The sequence below is a fragment of the Callithrix jacchus genome, chromosome 14 (genome assembly GCF_049354715.1).
Source record: "Callithrix jacchus isolate 240 chromosome 14, calJac240_pri, whole genome shotgun sequence".
NCBI lineage: Eukaryota > Metazoa > Chordata > Mammalia > Primates > Cebidae > Callithrix > Callithrix jacchus.
In genome coordinates, this window is record NC_133515.1 from 68,520,840 (window position 1) to 68,532,835 (window position 11,996).

The 11,996-nt window shown below is 43.6% G+C and overlaps 1 pseudogene; it reads left to right on the forward strand.

The window, feature by feature from the left end:
• Positions 1 to 9,591: 9,591 nt before the first annotated feature.
• LOC108588137 (ras-related protein Rab-5C pseudogene) lies at positions 9,592 to 11,021 on the forward strand (annotated as a pseudogene).
• Positions 11,022 to 11,996: the final 975 nt, after the last annotated feature.

Sequence of the window (11,996 nt, forward strand, 5' to 3'; positions counted from 1 at the left end):
AGGCAGAGAGAGCAGATGCCAGATTTCCATTTTCACCGTGTAGACACCTCCACTGCAAGAGGTCAAAGTACCTGGAAACTGAAGAACTTTCTGTAAGAAGTGTAGCACACATCAGCCCCACAGAGTGACCTGGTATAAGAAAGGCAAGGATTCCCAGGGTGCCCAGGGAAAAAGTGCTGTGATGGGAAACGGAGTGGCAATGGTGGACAAACAAAGTCTGTTTTCCAGAAAAAGGCTAACATTACCAAGAGCTTCTTCTCAAGGCTGGAACACATCCCACCCAACTGCAGATCAAGAGGATGATGGCTGTTCAGGGATATAAGCACTTTGAGCTGGGAGGATGTAAGAGGAGAAAGGGCCAAGTGATCCAGTTCTACACTTCAGGACTTTTTCGTTCTTTTAATTTTGAGGAAGTGACCTGTAGGGAAATATAGTGATAATCTGTTTTTTTTGTTTTTTGAGACAAAGTTTTGCTCTTTGTTCTTGTTGCCCAAGCTGGAGTGCAATGGTGCAATCTTGGCTCACTGCAACCTCCGCCCCCTGGGTTCAAGTTTTTCTCTCATCTCAGCCTCCCAAGTAGCTGGGATTACAGGTGTGTGCCACCATGCGTGGCTAACTTTTTGTATTTTTAGTAGAGACAGGGTTTCGCCATGTTAGCCAGGCTGGTCTCAAACTCCCGACCTCAGGCCATCCATCCGCCTCAGCCTCCCAAAGTGCTGGGATTACAGGTGTGAGCCACCGTACCCAGCGTCATAATCTTACTAAAGGTCAGACAGTGCTATATGCAGAGAAGGATGAAGTGTCATAAAGGGAGAGAGAATGAGAGGAGGTGCCATGTTTCATGGAGTGCTAAGGGAGGACTTCTCTGAAGCTGAACTTCAAAATGAGATCTGAAGACAGCAAGCAGACATCTGGGGAGTGCCTTCCAAGCAATGGGAAGAGCAAATGCTAAACTCTGGGTTGGGGGAGGCAGGGAAGGGTGCTTGCTGTATTTGAGGGAGAGCAAAGAGGCTAGTGTGGCTGGAACACAGTGAAGGGCAGAGGGAGAAGGAGAGATATGGCTGAGGCTCTAGAACTCATAGGAGGCCAACACCACAGGAGTTCTTCCGGGCTCCTGTGGGGAATTTGTTCCCCTCTCCCCTGGAGGGTTCAGAGCAGAGGAGTGATGTGATCTATTTTTTTTTCTATTAAGATAATTTTTTGTTGGAAAAGTTTCGGGTTTACAGAATATTTGGCAGAAACATACAGAAAGTTCCTATACACCAGCTCTCCTCAGATCCCCCTGCTATTTGCCTCTTATATTAGTGTGGTACATTTCTTATCATTAATGAACCAATACTGATACATTGTTATTAACTCAAATCCATTCTTCATGGAAGGGGTCACTATTTGAGTTGCACAGATCCTATGAGTTTTGACAAATGTATAGCATGATCTACTTTTACGTTAGGCAGGATCACTCTCGATGCTGTGAGGAAAGGATGGGGATGAGGATGGAGCAAGGAGAGGGCGTGGAGATGGCTGCACATCCCTGGGTGCAATGTGGGTGATTTGGGACTCGGTGATGCCTTTGGGGGTGGGATGAGGCAGTCAGGTAGAGCCAACAGGAATTGCTGATGGATTACATGGAGGGAGCGGGTAGGAAGTAGGAGCAGAATTAAGGATGATGGCAACGTTTTCAGCTGGAATGACTAAAATAAAGTTGCTAGGGTAGTGAAATATTGGAAAGGAAGGGTGGGAAAAGTCAGAAATTTAGACATAGTTCAGTTGAGCCATCCAAGTAGACATTTAGGACAGGAATTGAATAGATACATGGTGTTCAGGGGAAAGGTCTGCACTGAAGTATATGTTGGGGATTATCAGCATTTTCATTGCTGAATGTGGGACTGGCTGGGTTGAACTAAGAGCAAGTATGGAACGTGAAGAGAAAGAGCTGAGGATTGAATCCTGGGATCCTCCAACATTAAAAAAATAAAGACATTTTCTTTGGATGTTGGAGGATCCCAGGGTTCAGTCAAGAAATTCAAGGAAATGAAGCAGATCCTGCAAAGGAGGCCAAGAAGCAGTAGCCAATGAAGTTGAGAACTAAGAAACAGTGATCTTCGACATCAGAAGAAGCGAGGCCTCACGGAAGAGTGATCTGACCACTCTTGATCTGTGTCAAATGCTGCTGGGAGGAGGAAGAGGATGAGCACTGAGAAGCAGCTGCCACCTATCAGTTTGCATCATGACAACAACTGGTGGCTCTGATGGGAGCAGACTGCAGAGACCTAACTGAATGAGTTTAAGAAATGAGGAGAGGAGAGGAACCCCTCCTTGCAGAAGACGGTGAGGGTAGACAACTCTTTCAAGGAATTTTGAAATAAAATGGAGCAGAAGAATGCGGCTCTACAGGGTTGCGAGGTGATGGCGAAGTTTTGGGGCGAGGGATTGGGGAATGGAACATGATGTGTCATGGATCACCCAGCCAGCATCTGGCGGGGCACAGCCCTGGGGTCAGAGACCTCATAGCTGCAACCTTGCCAGCCCAGGGTTGCTCATACCTACTCCTTGTCATTTTGGCTGTGGCTAGTGCTGGCTGTCATGTGGTCCCCAAACCTGATGACCCCCTAGGTGGGAATCTCCCAGGATGTGGGTGCAGTAGCCACCCAGCCTTCCCAGTAAAAGGCAGTGTTTCTGACCTGCTCCTTGTGTGGCCAGTCCAGGATCTTTTTCTTCGAAGCAAATGACACACTTCTAAAATAATTCCAAGAAAGACAACCACCTTTGTTGATAACACGGAGCACCTGTGCTGACAGTTGCATAGCCATGTCTGTATGGGCCCCGTGCCTTCCTCTGCAGCAGAACTTCACATTCTTCTAAGCTCCTTCACAGACGGATCCCATTCAGATCTGTAAGCCCCCATGCAGTAGAAGGGGTCAACATTATTTTCCTCATTTTATAGTTGGAGCCCTGAAAGGCTAGAGACTTGACCAGGGTCACACAGGAAGCTGGTATTAGGATCCAGGTATCCTGATCCAAGACCCGTGATCTGGATTTTTTCAGGTTGCCTAAGTAACCAGCCTGCTCTGAGCCCTGTGGAGTATCAGAAATGTTTTGTCTACACCCAGGTTAAGGGCAGGGTCTGGGCCTCATGAGCCCACACGTGTTCCATATGTGGTGGTATGGCAGGTGCCCTTAAAGGGTAGGTCTAAACAGCACCATCAAGAAGCTCTGACCCAGGCTGAATATCCCACCTTGGGCATAAGAGATCTGAGAGAACCATCAGATTAACACTCCATTCGACACGCAGGGCCTTCAAGCCTGAGAGCAGGGTGATACCCAGTTTGGTGTCTTGGATCCCAGCACAGTTGCCTCTTCTGTTCACAGATTCTCCTTACTGGTTTCCTCTGGATTTCTCAGTCTAGACAAGGATGGCGATGAGACCTTGGCAATGTGTCAGTTCTTTGGGCCCTGTGGCTCTCAGGCCTTGAATCCCACCTTAGGGAGGTTTTCTTTCTCACAAGGGCCCAGCCCCCTCAACACCCTACCGTGGATAAAGTCTGGCTTCTGGCATTACCTCCAAGTCCCTCTCCTTTCTAGGCCTTTCCATCTTGCTTCCCAGGCCTCTGAACACAGGACCTGCCTTCTGCCCTGAGGCTCCTGACCGGGCGAACAGTAGCTGCTTTTCCTCCTGGGGCAAATGAGCACTTCAGAGGGAATGGCTCAGAAGGGGATCATTGCTCATGAGGACATTTTGGGCAGCTCCCAGAGCTCCGTGGGGACAGACGGCCTTCATAGTAAGCTTCAGACACTCTCTCCCCCCGATGCCATACTGTGCTTTCCCTCCCAGCCACTCACTCAGCTTTATTGGCTTTCTCTGTCTCTCTCCTCCCACTCTTTTTCCCTGGCATAGCACCATTTCACACTGACTGAGTCACCTGGAAAATGTGAGAAATCACTTAATAAAGAGCCACCCTGGGGAAATGGAAAGGTAAATGGCTTTAAATAAATGATATTGTCTTATGCTTAATTTAATAAGAACTATGCCCACAGTACCTTCACTAGTAAGGAAGATAGACAGCAAATAAGTGGAGATGAACAAGCTGTCAGCACCGGAGCATGTAATCTCTGTGAGCTGAAGTTTCCCTCTCCGGATGCAAATGGGACTGTGCCCAGTGAAAGCAGCTCTCTGCTTTGCCCTGTGGAGAGAAGCAGGGACTGGGAACCAGGCCAGCCTCACGTTGATTCCAGATCCAGCAGTTACTAGCTGTGTGACTTTGGGGAAATTACTGAGCTTCTCTGAGTTACATCCAGGAACTGGGGGTGACAAGATCTATTTAACATTCTACATATATATGAGAGATGCCAGGCACCATGTTAAATGCTGGGGACACACAGAAGGACCAGCTGTCAGAAACGCCACATGCAGAGGTGAAATGGCAAGAAGACTGGAGCAACAGGGACTGAGCCAGTTCACAGAGGGGCTGGAAAAGCTTCACCATCACAGGGGAAGAGGTGCAGCTGGCATTTGATGGCATGTGGTCAGGAATCCTGGAAAATCAGACTCCCGTCCTGCAGATTATTTCTTCTCTCTTTTTCTCAGCCCCAGAAAGTTCCCACTGGAAGAAATAGGAGCCAAATAGGAATCAAAATTGCACTCAATTGCTGCACAAGTGCAGGTCTTAGGTTGGGTTGAAGCATGAGGCTTAGACTCTAAGAAGTCCTGCTTTCTCCCAGACCCAAATCCAGTTTGTGAGTTCACCATCTTCTAGCTGGGATTGCATGGCAGAAATCAGAGGTACAGGGGAATTAATACAGCCAGGTTTGTAGAGTAAAATATGGACTCATTTACTAAGTCAACTTGCCCATCAGCTGAATGCAGAAAGACACGTGGATGCACATGATCCATTAATGCATGGCACACCCACCTACTTCTCCATGGCACTAAATCGGCAGTTCTCAATGCTGAGCTTTCCAGTTAACAATAATTGAGAGCAAGTCGGGAAGAAACAGCAGAGAGGACCTTGGAATAGGATAGGAGCGGAGGTTACAATAAAATCTCCTTTCTCCTAAATGAATCAGATGAAGACTCTGGAAGCCCAATGGGAAACGCCTAAGGCTATTCAGCCAGGTGAGTGACAAGGTAAGATTTGCATCTTTAAGGAGTACAGCTGCTGGTTTTCTTCACTCATGATCAACCAGGAGGAATTGTGGGATAGAAAACTGTGAGGACACCCAAGCATGATAGAAACTGTTTTGATTTGTGATATGGGAATTGGTAACTCTGGCCTGGGGCTAGATGTGTTCTGGCTTCTAGTACTCCCTGGGAGGGTCAACTGAGCAGTGAACTGCTAGAGTTCTGCTCCGGATTCTCCACCACCATTTCTCTGTGTCAAACAGGTGCTGTCCACATCCGTCTGGTGCCTTAGAACTAAAATCAGGCACAGCAGGAGCCCTGAGCTCAAAAGCAAGTGACAAAAATAGGTAGGGACCAACTGACTTCCTTTCCTACTCCAGCACCTTCTAGTTGTGAGGGCTTGGAAATTACACCCTAGGGAGTGTCTCCTTCTAATGCACTTCTCACTCTGGGGCACTGGAGGAGGAGAAAAGACCAGAACTGGCCTGACAGTTGTTTTCTAGAGTGAGCAGCGATTGACTGTGTTTTATGTGAGGATAGATATGACTTTACTGGGTCCTGGGTACCCTTCCCTCATAAAATATATTAAAAATCATATATTGTGCCTACATTGATATAAAGATGAAAATAATCCAGGCTGGCCTGGGTGCAGTGGCTCACACCTGTAGTCCCAGCACTTTGGGAGGCCAAGGCGGGTGGATCACCTGAGGTCAGGAGTTTGAGACCAGCCTGGCCAATTTGGTGAAACACTATCTCTACTAAAAATACAAGAAATTAGCTGGATGTGGTGGTGGATGCCTGTAATCCCAGCTACTTGGGATAAGGAGGTGGGAGAATTGCTTGAACCTGGAAGGTGGAGGCTGCAGTGAGCCGAGATCATGCCACTGCACTCCAGCCTGGGCATGACAGAGGGAGACTCCATCTCAAAAAAAAAATCAAGGCTGAATTCATTTATTATTATATATTCCTTATTATTATATTCATTTATTTTTCAGCTAGTGAAATAAATTAGAAACAAAACATTTCCATGGGCGCTTAAAAATATTGTGGGCCCTAGGCTCCGTGTGTGTTTGTGGCTGGTGGATAAGCTGGCCTTGAGCGGGGACTGTGGTTTTCAGGTACTGGAAGCTCTCTCCACGCTAAGGTTTATTCACTGCCATCTCTTGAGTCTTTTGAAATCTTCACAGACTAGAAGCTGGCCCTCCTCCCATGGTTATTGCCTGATACAATAGCCAATAACCTTGGGAGAAAATGAACCCTCAGCCAAAATAGGCTGGCAATTTGAAAAGCTCATAATACAAGAACCAAGTAGAAATATTAGTTAGGAGCATATACTCTTATTAAAGAACACAATAGATGGATAAATAGCAGGATGATTACAACCTAGAAATAAATTTCTATGCCCAAAAATGAAATGGAAAAAAACTCTCAATGAGAAAAAGGAAAGAATTAGAACATATGCAAGGGAAGTTAGGGGGTATGAATTTTAGAGGAAGAAATGCTGATGTCTGGATAACAGGAATGATCAGAAAGAGAGAAAGGGATAAAATACCTTATGAAATAATAGGTATGTATTTCCTGAAGTTAAAAAAGAAGAACTGAGCAACCTCAGATTGAAAGGACCTGTAAGAGTACCAAAGAGGAGAAAAAAGGGAAGATTCCTACCTACCTATAATGCAGTGAAATTTAAGACTATCAAGGACAAATAATCTAAAAGCCTAGAGAATTCATCAGGGTGCCTGGATAAAAACGTAATATTCAAAAGTCAATTGCATTTCTATATGTAAGCAACAAGTAATAGAAGATGCAGCTGAAGAGAAGGCATCATTTACAATAGCATTAAAGAATATAAAATAAGCAGGCATTAATCTAACAAGTGACGTTGGAGAATGGGAATGTTATTAAGAGATATTTAAAACACATAAATGGATGGAAAATAATTTATGAACTGACAAGCTTATTATCATAACAATGTCAATTCTTCCCAACGTGATTTATAAATTAAATGCAATTCCATTGAAAATCCATTGGGAGGCTTTTAAAAATGAAACATGAGAAAACAACTCTAAAATTTAATTGGAAAACCATAAGGCCAAAAAAAGATAGGGCACTTCCGAAGATGAGCAGGGAATTGCCTTGCTGGATATTAAGACTTATTTTTAGGCTCTCATGGCCTAAACAATGTGGACTCCTGTGAGGTGTAGGTATAGACAAATTGATCAATGTGACAGAATAGAGTTCAGACCCGGATGTGGAGGTTGCAGTGAGCCGAGATCACACCACTATACTCCAGCCTGGGCGTCAGAGCAAGACATCTCAAAAAAAAAAAAAAAAAAAAAAAGATTCAGATAGCATGAAACTGGTAAATAATAGATGTCACATTAAATGAATGAGAACAAAAGGAATTAGTCAATGAATGGAACTGGGAGAAAATGGTTACTCAACGAAAAATACGTTAAAGTAGATACTTTCTTTACAGTTACAAATGAATTAGACTTAAATGCCAAGAACAAAACTTTAATATTCTTAGGAAAAAACATGTGTGAATATTTTTTATGCGTGGGGGTAGGAAAGGATTTCTCAAAACACAAAAAGTGTTGGTTAAAATATAAAAGATGAATTAATTCGATTATATTAAAAGTAAAAATTCTTGTTTTTCAAGAGACAATTTAAAGTAAAAAAGACAAATTTCACATTGGGAGAAATTTGCAATATATGCAACTGACAAAAATTAGTATCAGGAATATTTTCATGTCCATAACAACCATTTTAAATAAGAGGATAGACCCACTCAACCCAACAGAAAGATGGACAACAGACACCAACAGAGGTTTCACAGAAAGGAAGCCATATGGCCAATAAACATGAGAAGATGTTTCACATCACTGGTGATTAGGAACCACAAATCAAGATCATAATGAAACACTGTTTTTCATCCATTGAATTGGAAATATTTAAAAGTCAAACAATAGCAAGTTTTTAGAGTGTGTAAATCCATATTCACAGGGTCTCGTACATTGCTGGTGGGAGCATAAATTGGTGAAACCATTTCTATAAAAAAGTTTAGCATTATTTTCTAAAGTTGAAAATAAACATAATCTATGCCCCAGATTTTCACTCACTCACATGTACTCAGGAAACACATGTAAGAGTATTCATAGCAGTGCTGTTCACAATAGCCAAAATCTGGAAACAATCCAAATGTCTATCTCCAGAGAGTGGAAGATTATACTCTGGCATATAATCACATAGGGGTTAAAATAAATAAACTGTAGTGATAAACAGTAATATTAATAAACCTAAGCAGTATAATATCGAGTGAAAAATGTAAGTTTCCCCCAAATTATATGCAGCATGACATCACTTTTACAAAGTTAGGTAAAAAATTTTAAATTACATTTAAGACATTATATGGATATAATAAGACTATTAAAAAGCAGTACAAGTCATTTCTATGCAACAATAAGATCCAAGATGAGAGGCAAATCAAGAATGCAATCCCATTTACACTAGCCGCAAAATAAATAAATAAAATGCCTAAAAATAACAGCTAACCAGAGAGGTAAAAGGTCTTTGCAACAAAATAAATCATAGATGACACAAACAAATGGGAAAACATTCCACACTCACAGACAGGAAAAAGTCAATATTGTTAAAATGGCCATACTGCCCAAAGCAACCTACAGATTCAATGTTATTCTTATCAAGCTACCAATGCCATTTTTCACAGAACTAGAAAAAACTATTCTAAAATTTATGTGGAAGCAATAAAGAGCCCAAACAGCCAAAGCAATTCTAAGCAAAAAGAAAAAGCTGAAGGCATTACATTACTTGACCTCAAACTACACTATAAGGCTACAATAACCAAAACAGCATGGTACTAGTACAAAAAGAGATACATAGAGCAATGGAACAGAACAGAAAAACCAGAAATGAAGCCACATACCTACAACAATCTGATTTTCAACAATGTCAACAAAAATAAGGAATGGGGAAAGGACTCCCTATTCAATAAACAATATTGGGATAGCTGGCTGGCTACATGCAGGAGAATGAAACTGGACCCCTACCTTTCACCATATACAAAAAGTACCTTAAGATGAATCAAAGATTTAAACATAAGACCTCAAAGACTCGTAGGAAACACCATTCTGGACATAGCCTTTGGGAAAGAATTTATGACTAAGTTCTCAAAAGCAATTGCAACAATACAAAAAATTGACACATGGAAACCAATTAAAGAGCTTCTGCACATCAAAAGAAACATCAACAGATTAAACAGCCCACAAATGGGAGAAAATATTTGCAAACTATGAATCTGACAAAGGTCTAATATCCATAATATATAAGGAACCTAAATAAACAAGCAAAAAACAATCCCATTTAAAAATGTGAAAAAACATTGAACAGATACTTCTCAAAAGAAGACTTGTAACAGGGTGGGGGGAGCCTGTCCGAGCCACGTCCCCAAGTACCGGCGTAGCCCTGGAGCCACCTTGGAAGTTCTTATCCCTACTAAGTGCCTCTTTGCATAGTACCAGTCCGCCCACATGCTGTCTCTGGACCACTATGGCTGGATGAGAAATGGTGGGTCAGGGAGGTGCAGCACAACCCAGTGGGCCAGCCGGTGGGAACAAGATCTGTCAGTTTAAGCTGGTTCTGCTGGGGGAGTCTGCAGTGGGCAAATCCAGCCTGGTCCTCTGCTTCATCAAGGGACAGTTTCACGAGTACCAGGAGAGCAGAGAGCACCATCAGAGCAGCCTTCCTCACATAGACTGTCTGCTCCGATGACACAGCAGCCAAGTTGAGATTTGAGACAGCTGGACAGGAGCGATATCACAGCCTGGCCGCCACGTACTAAGGAGGGGGGCAGGCTGCCATTGTGGTCTATGGCATCACCAACACAGATACATTTGCATGGGCCAGGAACTGGGTGAAGGAGCTACAGAGGCAGGCCAGCCCCAACATCCTCATTGCACTTGCGGGTAACAAGGCAGACCTGACCAGCAAGAGAGGCATGGAATTCCAGGAAGCACAAGCCTGTGCAGACGACAGTACTTTGCTGTTGATGTAGACATCAGCAGACTGCAACAAATGTGAATGAAATTTTCATGACAATAGCTAAGAAGCTTCCCAAGTATGAGCCTCAGAATGCAGCTGGTGCTCCAGGCACAAACCAAGGTGTGGACTCCCAGGAGAACAACCCAGCCAGCCTGAGCCAGTGCTGCAGCAACTGAGCCGCCTTTGCCTGCCCACTGCCCCACCTCCTTCACCCGAACGACCCAACTGGAATCCACTCTAACCAATCGCACTTAAGGACTCGGGCCACCACTGGGGAGGTGGGGAGGAGAGTGGAGGAGAGGTCCATCATGATTTCTCCATATAATTTGGTCACAGGCTGGAGTAAGTTATTTCACCTGCACCTTTCTGGATAAATACTATTTTAATTTTAAGTCTTAAGTCACTTTTTAAAAACATATATGATCTGTTCTTCCCACTTCCTCCCATTTCTGCTGCTCTCCCATTTTCCCTTGGCGAGAGTAGCAACATGCTCCTGTCCCGCCACCCTTGTATGTGGGGACAGCGGGGTCAGAGCAGCTACCCTTTCTTTCCCTCCTGTAGAACAATGGACCCAGCAAGAGCATCCACATTCTCACCTTGTTCAGAGTAGTCTTGGGTTTGGGTACTGGGGCAAACCTTGGGAAGGGGCTTGGGAAGGGAGAGGCAGCTTTTCCCTCAGCTGGCTGTCATCAGGCTGCAGCCCCATCACCCTCGACCCGGCCTTCCCTGCTGGGAAGCCACAGCATTATCACAGCATTATTGTGACAGCCACGAACCCATTGCCCACAACCTCTCCACCCTCGGTCACTCTGACCTCTGGCTCTGAGCCCTGTTCTGAACAAATCACGATGATGAGTATTTGGAGGTGGGTGGGTAAGCTGGGGAGTGGGAGGGCACAGAACTAACTTTCTCTGTATTTTGTATTGTATGTTTTCTTCAATATGTAGTCAATTGGTATCTTGTCAATATAGTCAGCCGATCAATCAAAAAAGAAAAAAAAACACTCATAACAACAACCACTGCAGCCAACAAGCATATTAAAAAAACTCAATGTAATCACTAATCATTAGGGAAATGCAAATCAAAACCACAATGAGATACCATCTCACAGCATCAGAATAGCTATGATTGAAAAGCAAAAAAATAACAGACGCTGGTGAGGCTGTGGAGAAAAGAGAATGCTTATCTACACACTTCCGGTGGGAATATAAATTAGTTTGACCACATTGGAAAGCAGTTTGGAGATTTCTCAAAGAACTTAACATAGAGCTACAATTTGACCAAGCAATCTCATTATTGGGTGTAAACCCAAAGGAATAGAAATCGTTCTGCCATAAAGACACATGTGCATGTATGTTCATCATAGCACTATTCACAACAGCAAAGACATGGAATCAACCCAGATGTCTATCAACAGTGGACTTGCTAAGGAAAATGTGGTACATATACCTCATGGAATACTATGCAGCCATAAAAAGAATGACATCATGTCCTTTGCTACAACATGGACGGAGCTAAAGGTTATCATCCTAAGCAACTTAATACAGGAATGCTGCATGTTCTCATAAGTGGAAGCTGGACATTGATACACATGGACACAAAGAAGGGAACAATAGACACCAGGGCCTCCTTAAGAGTGGAGAGTGGGAGTTACCTGTTGGGTGTTACACTGATTACTTGGGTGACAAAATTATCTATACACCAAAACCCTGCAACACACAATTTACCCATTAATAAATATGCACATGTATCCTTTGAACCTAAAATAAAAGTTGGAAAGTTTAAAAAAAGAAAAAAGGAGTACAAGGAAATGAAG